Source organism: Mirounga leonina, unplaced genomic scaffold (genome assembly GCF_011800145.1).
Source record: "Mirounga leonina isolate KUSES-001 unplaced genomic scaffold, KU_Mleo_1.0 Mir_175, whole genome shotgun sequence".
Classification (NCBI taxonomy): domain Eukaryota; kingdom Metazoa; phylum Chordata; class Mammalia; order Carnivora; family Phocidae; genus Mirounga; species Mirounga leonina.
The window spans coordinates 36509420-36524443 of record NW_023270453.1 but is presented as its reverse complement, the minus strand read 5'-3'; the positions used below and the strand labels follow the sequence as shown (position 1 = coordinate 36524443).

The following is a 15024-nucleotide window of genomic DNA, read 5'->3' as shown; positions in this document are numbered from 1 at the left end:
TTGATTACAGTTCTATTACCTGGATGAAAATGCTGCCACAAAATGGTTGATAAAGCTGTCACAGCAAGATGGAGATAGTAAGTCTCATTAATATTTAGAAAAGAACCCATAAATAAGATTATCAAGTGAAATAAGATAGTCTCTCCTCCAACTTCTAACAAATCTCAGGTGCGAAACCATGTAATTTCCCCAGGTGTACTCCCTACCAGCCCCCCAGATGTATAGAAAATGATTTGTGCGGGAGGGAAATTGACATGCAGACCAAGGAGCTGGCAAAAGAATTCGAGCCTCGAGGCTCCCTCAGTCTTGCTGTTTATTTGAGAAATCACTAGGTAGAATCAGGGGGTCTGGACCATGATTATGGAACACATCGGTCCTTGAAAAGAGCCTGGAGATGACAGAGAGGTGATGGGACTGTCCCCTTGAAGGTGAAGACAAAGCCAAGTCTGACCCCCTGAACAGTGAAGGGCCACGTTCCCAGGGGGCGAAGAGCAGGTGCTGCCCCCTTGGTGGCACTACCCTGCCTCCCACAGTCACATGCGCCCTGCCCACTCTGCCCACCAAGGGACCAGACTCCTGCCTCCCTCTCACTTTGTGGCTCAGTCATCCAGACTGAGGTGGTCACTGGCATTTCCCTGCAGGTGGCCACACTCAAAGCCTCATGCAGGTTGAGGCTACATACGAAAGGAAAATTTTACTGAGTTGCTGAAACCTGATTCACTAAGAGCCACTTACAGACAGGGACTGGTTGGGTCTGTATCTTCAGGGGTCCCCCGATAAATGGCTGCTGTGTGTGTGCAGGGGGTCTAGAGATGCTTATTGCTTGAAATTGAGTAAAGCCACCAACAAAATATTCCTAATGGATGAGAGAGAGAGAGAGAGGAAGGAGAGAAGACAGGCACAGGAGTGAGGAGAAGGAGGAGGGCAGAGAAAGTGGCAAAGATGCTTAAATGTGCGTTGAGCAGATGAGGTGGAGGAGGAGCAGAGACAGAGAAGGGAAGAGACAGGAAACACACAGAGACAAGAGGACAGAGGGGAAGCGGAAATGGGTGGGATGTGAACTGGGCAGATGGGGCAGAGCAGATAGGGCAGAGTCAGGGACAGAGAGAAGCAGCAGGTGGGGTGGGGGGACAGAGGGCCAGCAGCAAGGTGGGCAAAGAAAGACACACAGTGCAGGTGCACCGAAAGAGAGATGGACACAGAGATGGTCAGACCCCCACACAGGGAAACAGGGACTCAGAGACAGAAAGAATATAGCTGAGGCCTGAGAAGAAACTGGGGGAGGGAGGGTTTGGAGGGGCAAAAGGGTTTCCCAGTCTCCCAAGGGAATCCACATTCTTCTCAGTTTGGTGTTTTTTCTACTCAACTAATTCCCTAACAGAGAAATGAGGTAAGGAAAAATGTGTTTCTGGAAGAAATGTGTCCTGAAATTCTGGGAGCCCATTACTCAGGTGGTGGGAAATGTCCTCGTTTCCAGGCTGTCTGCCAATTCTTCCATGGATCTGGAGACCTGGACTTGCACCTCAGCCTCAGAGAGTATGGGTGGGGTCTGACCCTTCTGGGCTCCAGGCTCCTCAAGGTGGTTAGTTGTGACCCGGAGTGCACTCCATCTACCCTCCTAGAGTTTTAAAAAAGATCAGCTCAAATAACACCACGAAAGCCTTTCGAGAGGGCGCCTGGGTGGCTCAGATGGTTAAGCATCTGCCTTCAACTCAGGTCATGATCCTAGGGTCCTGGGATCGAGTCCCACATCGGGCTCCCTGCTAGGCGGGGAGCCTGCTTCTCCCTCTGCCTCTGCCCCTCTCTCTCTCTCTCTCTGACTCTGACGAATAAATAAATAAAACATTTAAAAAAAAAAAAAAAAAGCCTTCTGAGAAGTACACTGCCCTCTAAGAACATCCAGTGAAGAAGGTGAGAACTGGTTTGATTTGGGGTGACTCCTATTTTAATCCTCATCCCCCTTCCCTCTCTCCCCCTCTCCTACCAACTCCCCCACCCCACAACGTCCCTTCTCTTTCCCACCCCCACCACACATTCACATCTGATTTCTATTCCAAAGAGACCTTGACTTCAGCCCTCAGGTCATGAAATATTCAATTCACTTGGACACTTTTTAATTAATCTGGGGCTTGATTCAGGCCATTGTGCCTTGACTCCTGCCTCTATAACCCTTTCCGGAATCCAATTAGCCGGCTTTGAGCACAGCCCTGGAGACCAAGACAAGACAAGAGTCCCTGCTCTCTGGGAACAGGTTTGCTGAGGCATCTGCAAACATTCTCTTTGCCATCCCTCCACGCATGCCTGCAAGAGGTAGTAAGTGTGATAAGATCTGTCCTATAGGAAAGTCAAAGGTGACTTCTGAAGGATGAGAAAATAAAAATGCAAACCAAAAGCAACCAATAGCACAGGCAGCAAATATCCAGATGATTAACAGGCTGGCTGGATCAAGGATACAGATGTTCCATCAGAATTCCATAGTTGTCCTCACCTGACTCTTTTTAGTAATCCCACCTCCCGTATGGGTTCAATTATCACAGGATTCATTTGCACTTGACATTTTGCTCCATTAAAAAAAAAAAAAAGTGGGCTTTTCATCGCTATTATTATATTGTGCTAGTAGGTTTTGTCTCACAGGTTGAATCCTAAATAAAATTAAACACATCGATGCACATAAGACTTTTAGCACAGTGCCAGGCACATGTTAAGTGCTTGACAAAGAATGGGTATTTTGATTGATTACTGTCATAATAATTATCACCATATTTATGTTGGGGACAGACCTGGTTTTCAGTTCTGCCTGTAATGGATCACATAATATTCAGCACTCAGGCCATTCCTAATAAGGTTTGCCAAGAAGCTGTAGACTGTTACTGACATTGAGTGACTATAAGATTTCCAAATAGTCTGTGTGCACCAAAGGACTCTTCCTCTTTTCTAAACTTCAATTCAATCACCCGACAAATATTTACTAGGCACCTACTGAATGCCAAGCATTCCTGGGAGGCAAGACAGAAAGTGTTCTTTGCACTTTGCACTCATGACAATGACAATGGCAGGTCTTCACAGAGTAAATGGTACAGCCAGACACTGTTCTCAGATCCCTACTGCCTTCCCACACTTCATCCTTATTAACTGGTCTGTGGGGAAGGGACTACTGCCAACTCCCATTTTATCGTTTATGTAGCTAGAGACTAAGGCCCAGAGAAGTAGATTAGTCTGTCCAACGCCCACAGCAATGAGCAGCAAAGCTGGGATTTTTGTGTTTACAGGCAGTTTGGCTCCAGAGTCCACACAACCAACCACCAAGCAATGCTGTGTCATGTGTTACATATTTCTGTTAGCTATTTCTTTTTCATTTTTATTTATTTTGAGAAAGAGAGAGAGAGCATGAGCAGGGGGAGGGGCAGAGGGAGAGAGAGAATCCCAAGCAGACTCCCCTCTGAGCACAGAGCCTGACCTGGGGCTCGATGACCTGAGCTGAAATCAAGAGCCTCAACCAACTGAGCCACCCAAGCACCCCTCATCTGTTTCTATAAGTAGATTAGAATATCTTTATACTCCATAGACACAGGAAGCAGATTAGTGGTTGCCAGACGCTAGGGAGAGGGGGAGTGAGGAGTGACTGCTAATGGGTATGGAGTTTCCATTTGGGATGATACAAAAGTTCTGGAACACAACATTGTGACTTAGCATCACTGAGTTATACACTTTAAAATGGTAGATTTTATGTTCAGGGAATTTTACCCTTCCCCCCCAAAAATTGTCGCAGTCCTTAAGTGCAGGGTTGTCTTACCTCCTATAATACCTGGAATTTAAAAGTTCTCATCCTACATTTCTTCATCAGTTGACCAATTGCCAGTGGTCCTAGAAATAGGGCTTGCTTTGTTTTTCTCATCATCACTCTTGTGGTTACTAAAAACAGAGTCTTTTAGGAGCACAGAAGGTTCCCACCCATCTGTGAACAACTGGAGCTGACAGGGCTGGTTCTGAGGGGTGGGGCCAGGGGTTTGGCACCAGGGGCTGGAAGACCAGGTGAGGAGCTTCCCCAGAAGTGGTGACACAAAGAGGGAAGATGGTATTAGATGGAGTTGAAAAGGCAGAGTTTGGAGCTGGAGGAACAGTTCAAGCTTGAGGTCTGAGGGGAAATCAGGGCTGAAAACAGAAAACCACCTCAGCATCAGGAATTGAAAGAATCTGAAGCCTTTTGGGGAAGCAGAATATAACAATAATATAAAAATGACAATCACAGTGAATCAAACCCTTAGATAGTGCTCTCCACATGCCAGATACTCTTTCAGGGATGTTCACATATCAACTCATTTATTCTTTATTACTATTACTAGCATCCTCATTTTATAAATAAACTAAGGCACAGAGAAGTTAAGTGACTTGTCCAAGGTCATACCGCCAGCAAGTGGCAGAATCTGGATCCCAAGCCAAGGAGTCAAGAGCCAGAGACTGACTCTCAACCACAGGAGTTAAGGAGTTAATCTGAGAGTTCAGATACTGGTCCTGCTGAGGGCTAACCGCCAGCCTGACAAGAGGAGGGGCCCACTGGAGGTGGAGGAGACAGACCACACCTGGGCCTCAGGGCCCTGGGCTCACAAAGGGATCAGTCATCTACCAATACCCAGAAGTAGATAAGGGTAGCGGTGAGAAAACAGACTCTGGCCTGGAAGCCTGGCCTTGCATGTCAGCTCTGCCGTTTAGCAGCCACGAGACTTTGGGCAATAACTTCACACCTCTCTGCCTCACTTTCTTCATCTGAAATGGGGCTATAATAGTTTCTACCTCATAGAGTTGCTGTATCACGACTTTGATTTTGGTGAAGCACTGAGAACAGCACCTGGCATACCATTAGCAGAAGGTGAACACTAAGTAAAATAAATGCATCAGAGAAAATAGCCACAATGTCATATATCTTGGGGGTGGGGGAAGGGGATTGGGAAAGCAATGACTAAACGGGGCGGGGTGGGGGATGCTCCCTGTACATTCTGCCTTTAACAAAGGAAACCAAATCCTTGGCTGAAGAAGAACTGGTGGCTGGTGTCACATTGAAACTTACTCTTACGCCTTAAGCCACTCGGCCACATGTATACCCCCAGTTCCTGTGTTCCGCCTCCATGCTCCCCATCTGCATCAGGGAGGGAGGAGCTGCAGGCTGGCCTGCCTCAAGTTGCCCACGTGGTGATATTTAATTAATCTGTTCATTTGATCCTTGTGTTTGCTCAGTGGCTCCCTTTTCGTGGTGCTCCCTGTGGTTTGAATATAGTAAAATTCAGCCCTAATTAATATTGTTGAAACACCAGCAGTCTGCGTTAATAAAACATCAGAATGAGACTGGATTTCTTTTTCTGAACAGAAAAACTCTGAGAGGGTGGGCAGAGTGAGCCCAGGTGGAAAAGAAGAAAGTTAAGAAACTTTCTGTTGCCAAGTGTGTGAGGATGGCATTTCTAATTCTCTCTCCTAGTCTGGGGCTGGGGGCCAATCCTTTGTGGCAGAAAGAGCCCTAGAATCTGTGTCTAGAGATCTCCTGTCACAGACTTCCTATATGAGGTCTTAGCTAATTGAATTCCTTCTTAGGGCCTTAGTTTCTCCATCTGCAAAACAGGGGACACCAGACTAGCTAGTTCACTAGTCTGAGAACATCAAGTTGTCAAGTCCTTGGATTTGGCCAAACTGAGGAACTTTTGAGCCTGCTGAAGGACCATCTGCCTTCCCAGACACTTCTCTCCTGTCACCATCCTGAGAAATTGGCCAGAGGCAGTTCCTTCCATTCAAGTCACTGGGCTTGGGTCATGTAAGCTGCCCCAGGTCACAAGAGACTATACCAGAGATCAGAGTCACGGTTCCAGGCAGCACTTGCAGATCCAAGGAAGGGTCTGAGGCGGTGTCCTGGCTCAGGATTCTCTATATTGGGTGGAACCAGCCAGATCTAACCAGACCTTCTCTCCCAGAAGAGCTTTATCTGTTCCTCTCTCCAGGTGAGGGAAGGAGAAGCAGGGGCAGCTCAGCCAAGGCTGCAAGCATGAACACTGGCCAGATAAACCTGGGTGTAAAATCCTACTGGTACCTCCCTGTCCCGTACCAGCTACATGACTTTGGATGGACATGTGGGTACTCTTTCTGTGCTTCAGTTTCCTTATATGAAATGGGAATAAGTCCCTTCTTCACAAGGTTGTTGTGAGGATTAATAAGATAACTGATGTCAATTATGTAGCACAGGGCCTGACATACATTAGCTCCCAGTTTTGGGTAGCTGTGGTTACCACTGATGGCAGTAGATGAAGAAACAGGAAAGAGGGCGGGGGGAGGGAGGGAGAGAGAGAAACAGAAGGCAAAAGCTTAAGAGACACAGAGAAGGCAAATGGCAAGAAGGGTCCTATAGGTGAAGGCCCTGCCTTGCATGCTCTCTGCCTATGGGCTCTGGTGGGACTCCATGCCCCTTTCCAGCCATAGAGCTGTGACAGGCCCAAGCTAAGCAGAGCTTCACATTCTCTCTGTCATCACCGTTGGTCCAGAAGTGAGCACAAGACCAAAGCCAGCCCACCCAGGCTCACTCTGGAATATCCAAGATGCAGAGTTCAGTCTCTTCTCCAGTTTATATGCCAAATCAAATCCCACTGACCCTTTAGTGATTTTTGAGAACTCTCAGAAATTTGCTGGCTGGGTCATAGGAAAGGATCACATCACAAAGCAAGTAGCTTTCCACTAAATCACTATCATCATCTTGCCTGAACCTTATTGCCTTCCCCTCTTGTCACTCCCCTCCTCCCCATAGCAACCCTGGAAATCCACCCAGGTGCTTCCAAGAATGAGCTTGAGCAATGAACACGAGCCAGTGTGTTTTCCCAACAAAGTTTCCTCTTCTAAAGAGCAATTCTGGTTGAACCAAATGTGCTCTGTCTCACTTTGTGAGTCAAGTGCCACGTAAGCCCTCCATCAGCACAGGACATTATCAGAGCCGTTCCTGGGCAAGAGATACGATGGATACAGCATTGCCTGATCCCCCTCATTTTCCTGGGACATTGCTCCTACTCCTGGAATCAGAATCTTAGGTAGAGAGAGCAAAAAGGCTTTCCATCCTGGTTCCTAGAGCAGAGAGACCGTGATGCTCTCATTCAACTTAGGTTTTAGGGTTTTCAGGTCTCACTGCTGCCAGAATCACCAAGGTTAAACATTCCAAATGAGGACTGGAATTAATAACACCACAATGGCCTTACACCAACCGTGGGTTCCCCCTGCTACTTAATAGAATGAGTCATTTGAACTGCCTCCCCCTTCATTGATGGCAAGGGGCCTGCTTCTCCCCCTGACAGTCCTTCCCTTTCTAGGAAAAGATGAGAGAAGCTTATTGAATTCTAATATATCATCCTGGCAGCCGGTGTCAATAGAGAGAGACAGATGTGAGAACAGAACACAGAGCCCCATATCCATCCTCGAAGTCCCCCACCACTTCTTCCTCTTCTCAGCAAATCTACTCAGGCACCCCAGGGAAGCTGAGAGTTCATTATGAACAGCAACCAAGAGTCAATAAATACATGGCTGAGATTTCAGTCACCTACTGTGGCTGTCCTTATCGCCAACAAAGTAACTACATGGTCCCAGACTGGTTTGTGGGGTGGGGACAGGCAGCAGGGAGCTCAAAAAAGCTTTGCAGCCAGAAGGATCTTTTCATAAAGCAAACCTGATCATGTCAAACATCTCTACCTTGCTTAAAATTCTTCAATGGCTCCACACTGTTTCTAGGATAAAGACCAAAACATTTAAAATGGGGGTGCCTGGGTGGCTCAGTCGGTTAAGCGTCTGACTCTTGATTTTGGCTCAGGTCATCATCTCAGGATCGTGAGACTGAACCCCACTCTGGGCTCTGAACTGGGTGTGGAATCTGCTTAAGAGTCTCTCTCTCCCTCTCTCTTCTGCCCCTCCCCCTCACACTCTCTCTTTCTCTAAACAAAACAAAACATTTAATATGGCTTATAAGATTCTACGGGTCTGGCCCCTGCTGACCTATCTAACCTCATATCCAACATGCTCCACACCATTCTCAACCACTCCAGCCATACTTAGAGTCTTTTCTTCCTTCCGTGGCTTAGGGGGCCTCCAGAGCTCAGATCATGTATCACCTACTTGCGTTAGTACAACTCCTACTTTAGTCATACAGCCTTGCACTTGCCCTTCACTGCATCTGTCACAGCCTGCAATTTTATATATATATATATATATATTTTTAAAGATTTTATTTATTTATTTGACAGAGAGACACAGCGAGAGAGGGAACACCGGCAGGGGGAGGGGGAGAGGGAGAAGCAGGCTCCCCGCCGAGCAGGGAGCCCGATGCGGGACTCGATCCCAGGACCCTGGGATCATGACCTGAGCCGAAGGCAGTCGCTTAACCAACTGAGCCACCCAGGCGCCCCAATTTTATACTTTCTTATCTAATGATTGGGTTGATGCTTTCTCTACCTGCTGCTATGCAAGCTCCATGTTTTGTTCAACAAGTATCTCCAGCTTCTAGCACAATGCCTGGCACAGAACAGAAACTCAGAAGATATGTTCTGAATGAATGTATGAGTGAATGAGTTATAAAGTAGGGCACATTCTTAGAGCTGGAAGCTGGAACTGGAGTTAATATGTAGAGCTGGGTGAAAGAAGAGGGAAGAGAGGTAACATGGAGGAGACTGCAGAGCACTCATTATTCAGCACCTACTATAAGCTAGGTACTGTTTGAGGCACTATGGATACACAAATGAATAAAACAGACAGCACACGTTCTACCTTTATGGAGCTTACATTTGAGGTCATTCCCCTCTCATGCTGTAGGATACCTACAGAGCAATATTCACCCTGGAAGTATCTCCCCTTGTAGTGTTATTCTAAGTTGTGGCACGAATAAAACGCACATGTAACCAGGTGTAAGGGGCTCCCATGGGCAACCGCCACAGCTGGGATCTCATCCATGGGGAGGCGAAGTTAAGTACTTCAACACATCCCCAAAATAAATCCACTCCAAAACCTGTTGATAAGAAGTAGATGGCTTCCTCCAAATCCAGTAGAGGCACAGGGAAGGAGGTTTAAATTGCATAACACAGAACTGAAACATCAATAATTTCCCTCCTTTAACAGCCCAAGTCCCTCACCCCTACCAGCCACTTCATCTCTCTTCTCTCCTTCCTACACTGCTTCTCAAAATTCCTTGTGTCCTGAGTGATTCAGCATTCATCTTCAGCTTGCAAATTTGCCTGGTAGTCACCATCTACCATTCATCAAACATGCCTCCTGGTTTTGCTGCCATATAAACACTGATCCAATATGGTAGACCTCTTATTAACAGTTTGAATTTGCCTGTGCTCCACAATCCCTGGATGAGTCACTGTCACATGGGGCCTTGTTCCTCACACTAGGAATTTTGGCCTTTGCCCAGAAGGCCATGTGGAACACAGGAGGTTTTCAGTAGGGGTGTGACTATGGACAGATTCCCCCTACCGCACCTGAGACTTCGCCTCAGCTGCCAGGAAGAATCCAAACGCAGCTGTGGGTGTCCTTCTTCTAGCATTAATTAAAGCTCTGCCTAAGGCCCAGCTGCAGAGAAGCCCATGGGGTGCAGCACAGAAGGGGAGCAGCTGCAGCTTCAAAGAACCTGCAAGCAGCTCTAAGCATGTCAGACCTCCCACTGTAAGGGCATCTTCCTGCTGGAAGCAGGGCTGGGGTCACCATGGGGAAGGGGCATCTCTGAACGAAAACTAAAATGTTTCTGCTTCCCATAGAAGAGGGAAATAGTTATTTCCTTGGGGAAAGTCTATAAAGTAGAATCTTCCCTAGGATCCCTTCTCTCTGATCTCCTTTTGGAGCTGATGCCTGCAATTCATGGCTCTTCTATAGGGGGCTCCCTTCACATTTAAGGCAGGGAGTTGTGCAACATGGCAGCCCTACCTTCCACCTCTTGGAGCCAACCTCCTGTGGCTCCAGGGGGCTCAGAGAGTTGTCTAGTACAAATATCATAATTATAAAAATAATTGCAGCTGCCATTTCTGGAGAATTTACCAAGGCAATCTGCTTAACATGCACCATCTCCATTAAGCCTCACAATAATCTGGTGAGATGGAGACTATTATCACCATTTGGAAGAACAGGAAGCTAAGGCTTACATCTACTATCAAGTCCCGGATTCCCATTTTAAAAGCTATGTGATGTTGAGCAAGTTACTTACTTAACCTTTCTGCTTCAGTGACTTTCGTTGACTCAAGATGCATACAAAAGTTTTCTCTGAATGCAGCCCTCATCCTTATCCCCATGCCTCCTATCCAGTCTCAGAGTGATTCATGGACCATTCTCTGGGAAAGGGCAGCAGCTGTGGTCTGAGCCTTCAGGAATTCTGGGAGAAGGAGAGGAAATATCCCACTCTGGAAATAATGAAGGTTTGAAGCCTTGCAGAAACACAGGGTCCTGTAGCATCCTCTTTGCCCAGGCCTGGCTGCTGAGAATTCACCTCTGCATTCAATAAACACACCAGCCAGCAGATAAATATCCTAGAAGGCAAATCAGACTCATCTTTCATCTGGTTAAAAATACCACTGCTGGCTCCCTTTCTATTATAGAACTCATTGGTAGCCAGCAATAAACATGAAATCCAGCAAACTTTAAGAGCACAGGTAATTTATGATGGCTTATAGGAGTTACTAGGAACTCCTGGTAGCATGGGGAGAAAAATAAATTAAATTTCAGTGAGCCTCGTCCTGAAAGGGCAATTTAGTAGATCACATAAGGAAACAGCAGAAAGTGTGGAGGAAGATCTAGCTTCAGGTACCACTGGAACCAGAAGCTCAAATGCTGCCAGGTCTCAATAGCTCTCATTTCTGCTTCTCTCTAAAAGCTGCCTTTATTTTTCCCATTCACATGGGCCTTCACCCAAAGGGAGCATGACTGTTACAACCCCAGCTTTACCGCTTTCATTTGAGTGACCAAGAAAGGAAAGGTGGGCTTTTTTACTTAAGGCTGAGTTGAAGAATTTGTGGGAAGAGACAGTGGCCAGACCAAAAAACACCTGCAGTATTAAGGATGGCTACAGATCTCATTGATATAAGAGAGCCCCCATATGACAGTAGGTTACACAAATTAGCTATTTTTCTCCCATATAATAGTCCAGATATAAGCAGGCCACAGCCTTACAATGACTCCATTTTGTCCAGGACCCAGGCTCCTTCCATCTTTTTGCTCTGCCATGCCTACGTATTGTTCTCACCTGCATGGTCTAAAACTGCTCACCACCACATCTACAATCTGGAAGGAAAAGGTGAGTGAGGAATCAATACTTGGCTTTTAGGGCACAACTGAGAAATTATACCCATCAATTCCACTTATATCCTATTGGCCAGAATATAGTCCCATGGCCACACCTAGTTGCAAGGGAAGCTGGGAAATGTACTCTTTAATCTAGGCAGCCATGTACTGCACTAAAAACTAGGGTTTATTATTGCTATAGAAGGGAGGATGTACATTTAGGATGCAATCCATCTCTGCCACAGACATCTAAGGGCAGGAAAGTTCTGGGAATTAAAACCAGAATATGACCTGGAACTAAGAATTATTCCCATCTCCATCACTCTTCTGTTTATGTTGGATGTCTGTTTCATTAACCTCTCCCTTCTCAGTTTTGAACCCCTTCATGTCCAGAGTAGGTAGCCTATGGCCACCTCATCATTTCTGGGCTTATACATACAGTTAAGTAAAATAAGACCAGCTAGGCTCCAAAGTAAGTGGAACTTAGAATAAGCACTTACTGCCAAGTGGATTTATGATTTAACTCTGAGCAAGAAAAAGGCAAACAACAACATAATGAGTATTAGCTTACAAGAAATAGATGTAAAGTTATGTTAATAAGAGAAATATTAAATTATCACGCAGATCAGAAGGATGTGTATATAGCAGGGGTGTAGTATGGAAGTAAAGTAATTGTTGGGGTGATGAGATCAGTTTCATTCTAAATACTCTAGGGAATAACTAGCCTCAGAAACCTAGAATAGAAAGAGATGCTCCAAACTACCTACAGAACAAAAGCAGTCTCCACAGCCCAGCCAGCTGGCCCTGAGTTGGAACTGCCCTCTATAGACATCAGTAACCAAGGTGGAAGGGAAAAGCCCTTGACTGTGACAGCCTAAGGCTGGTAAATGTGCCAGATACCAGAAGAGACCGGTGGGTATGGAGATTTGATTTTGGTGGAATGTGCTGAAGGACAGGGGTGTGAATCCAAGAATGGGAGGGAAAGCAGGAGGGTGGGGTTACTCCAGAAGAAAAGGAATAAAGGGAGAGGGCTTAAGAAGGGTGGGAGAGAAAGGAGAGCATTGGGATAGGGGGACCATCTGCATGGGACATACTCAAAGTCCTGGGGCATTCTGAGAAGTGCCTGTGGTCAAGATGGTCAGAATGAAGCCCTGCTGCCCCAGATACTGCATAGTTTGATACTTAACACCTGAACCCTGAATCCCTGAGCAAAGAACTGCTCAAACTTCCTTCCATCAGCGTCCAGTGTACATGCATTCTATCTGGGAACAGCAGCAGTGTTGTTTCCAGAATGAGGAGAGAAGCAGTCCCCTCCTCTACCACCAGGCATCAGAATGTTACCATGTAGATGGTGAGGTGGTGGGGAGGGGCCATCCTTTGGGGCCCGCTGAACAGGATCTTTCTGCAGACTACAACCCGATGCCCAAATCTGTTAGTTAGCTAGAAACCCACTCTATTAGTTTACTAGGGCTTCCATAACGAAGTACCACAGAGTAGGTGCCTTAAACACTGACATGGATTTTCCCTCCATTTTGGAGGCTAGAAGAGACTAAAATCAAAGTGTCAGTAGTGTTGGTTTCTTCTGAGGCCTCTCTCCCTGCCTTGTCCATGGCCATCTCCCTATGTCTTCACATGGGTTTCGGTCTGTGTGTGCCTGTGTCCTAATCTCCTCTTCTAATAAGGATGCCAGTCATACCAGATTAGGGCCCAGTCCAATGACCTCATTTAATCTTAATTACCTCTTCAAAAACTCTATCTCCAAAGACAGTTACATTCTAAGGTTAGCACTGGGGTTAAGGACTTCAACATACGAATTTTGGGGCAACACAATTCAGCCTATCACCTCTGTACTAATGAACCAAAAAAGGACCTTACCTAGTGATTTCACATGCCATATATTAGCCATTCCAGAGAAGGACAACTCTTTCTCAGCTCTAATTACAAATCTTGGGAGAGGGGATTTGGGGTTGGTCCAGATGCCCATCCCCAGTCCCGTCAAGCCAAGGACGTGGGCTCATCAAGAACAAACATGGTTGGGCAGTGGTGCTGGGAGCCTCGCAGGCGCGGCGCCATTACTCGCAGTTGGCCGCCGGCGGCGCACGTGGCACCTTAGCAGTGGCAGCAGCAGCCCGGAGGCAACCCACTGGTGCAGCCACCCTGGCTCCCTCTGCTCCTCTTCCCTTCGCTCGCCAGGGCCGATCAGCTGACCCAAGAACAGATTGCTGAGTTCAAGGAAGCTTTCTCCCTATTTGACAAAGATGGCGATGGCACCGTCACGACAAAGGAACTTGGAACTGTCACGAGGTCACTGGGTCAGAACCCAGCAGAAGCCGAACTGCAAGATCTGATCAACGAGGTGGATGCCGACAGTAATGGCACCAACTTCCCAGAATTTCTGACTGTGATGGCTAGAAAAGTGAAAGATACAGACAGTGAAGAAGAAATTCACGAGGCATTCTGAGTCTTTGACAAGGATGGCAACGGTTACATCAGTGCGGCGGAGCTACGTCATGTCATGACCAACTTAGGAGAAAAACTAAGAGATGAAGAAGTAGATGAAGTGATCAGAGAAGCAGATATTGATGGAGATGGGCAAGTCAACTATGAAGAAGTCGTACAGATGATGAGTGCAAAATGAAGGCCTACTTTCGACTCCTTTTCCCCCTTCTAGAAGAATCAAATTGAATCTTTTACTTACCTCTTGCAAAAAAAAAAAAAAGCTCATTTACTCATTCTGTTTCTATATAGCAAAACTAAATGTCGAAAGTACCTTCTGTCCACACACACAAAATCTGCATGTATTGGTTGGTGGTCCTGTCCCCTAAAGATCAAGCTACACATCAGTTTTACGATATAAATACTTGTACAACCTTAATGATAAGGAAGCACCTAGTGGACTCCTTGCACTTCCATTTGCTCATGATTAATACACTGTTTGGGCTGGCCAGTTTTTCATGCATGCAGCTTGACAACTGAACACAGTCAGGCATTTGTATTAAAAACTAAAAATGAAAAAACAAATTTAAAACTTCTTCAAATAGATTCTAGTTCAATTTGTTAGTATAAATTGTCATAGCTGATTTACTGAAAACAAAACATTTAAAATTGGCTTACCTCAAGATGCTGTGCAGAAAAATGGGTGAAGGATAAACTGTCTAGACACAGCCCCACTTAGCAGGACGGCCCTCTCATACTTCCAGGCACCCCCACCCATGGTGACCATGACACTCAACCCGGTGGCATGCTGCATGTGTTGGTTTAGCGTTGTCCTAGAGTGAAATGGGTGTCAGGCTGTCACCATTCACACAAATTTTTTCTTAAAAAAAGAAACCTTACCAAGGGAGCATCTTGGGACTCTCTGCTTTTAAAACCTCCTAAACCATCACTTGGAGTCAGCAGAGTAGGTTGTGGCTGTGGGACTTCAGCACAAGCATCAACATTGCTGATCAAGAAATTACAATTTACGTCCATTCCAAGTTGTAAATGCTAGTCTTTTTTTTTTTCCAATAAAAAAGACCATTAACTTAAAAAAAAAAAAACATGGTCGTCAAGATTCTGCCTATGGGCAGTGACAACAGGCTACTGGTCTGTGACTTTGACAGACACCCCATATTGCCTATCAGAATCAACTCAAGCTCTTCAGTAGGGCATACAGAATCTTTCACTCCCTACCTCCTTAATCTCAGCTATATCACCTACTGCCCCTGCATGAATTCCACTCTTCATCCATGCTACAGGTGTAAT

At 46.1% G+C, this 15024-nt stretch overlaps 1 pseudogene; it reads left to right on the top strand.

Annotated features, from left to right (window-relative positions):
- The first annotated feature begins 6406 nt into the window (after positions 1-6406).
- Positions 6407-14289, top strand: LOC118021889 (annotated as a pseudogene).
- The last annotated feature ends 735 nt before the right edge of the window (positions 14290-15024 follow it).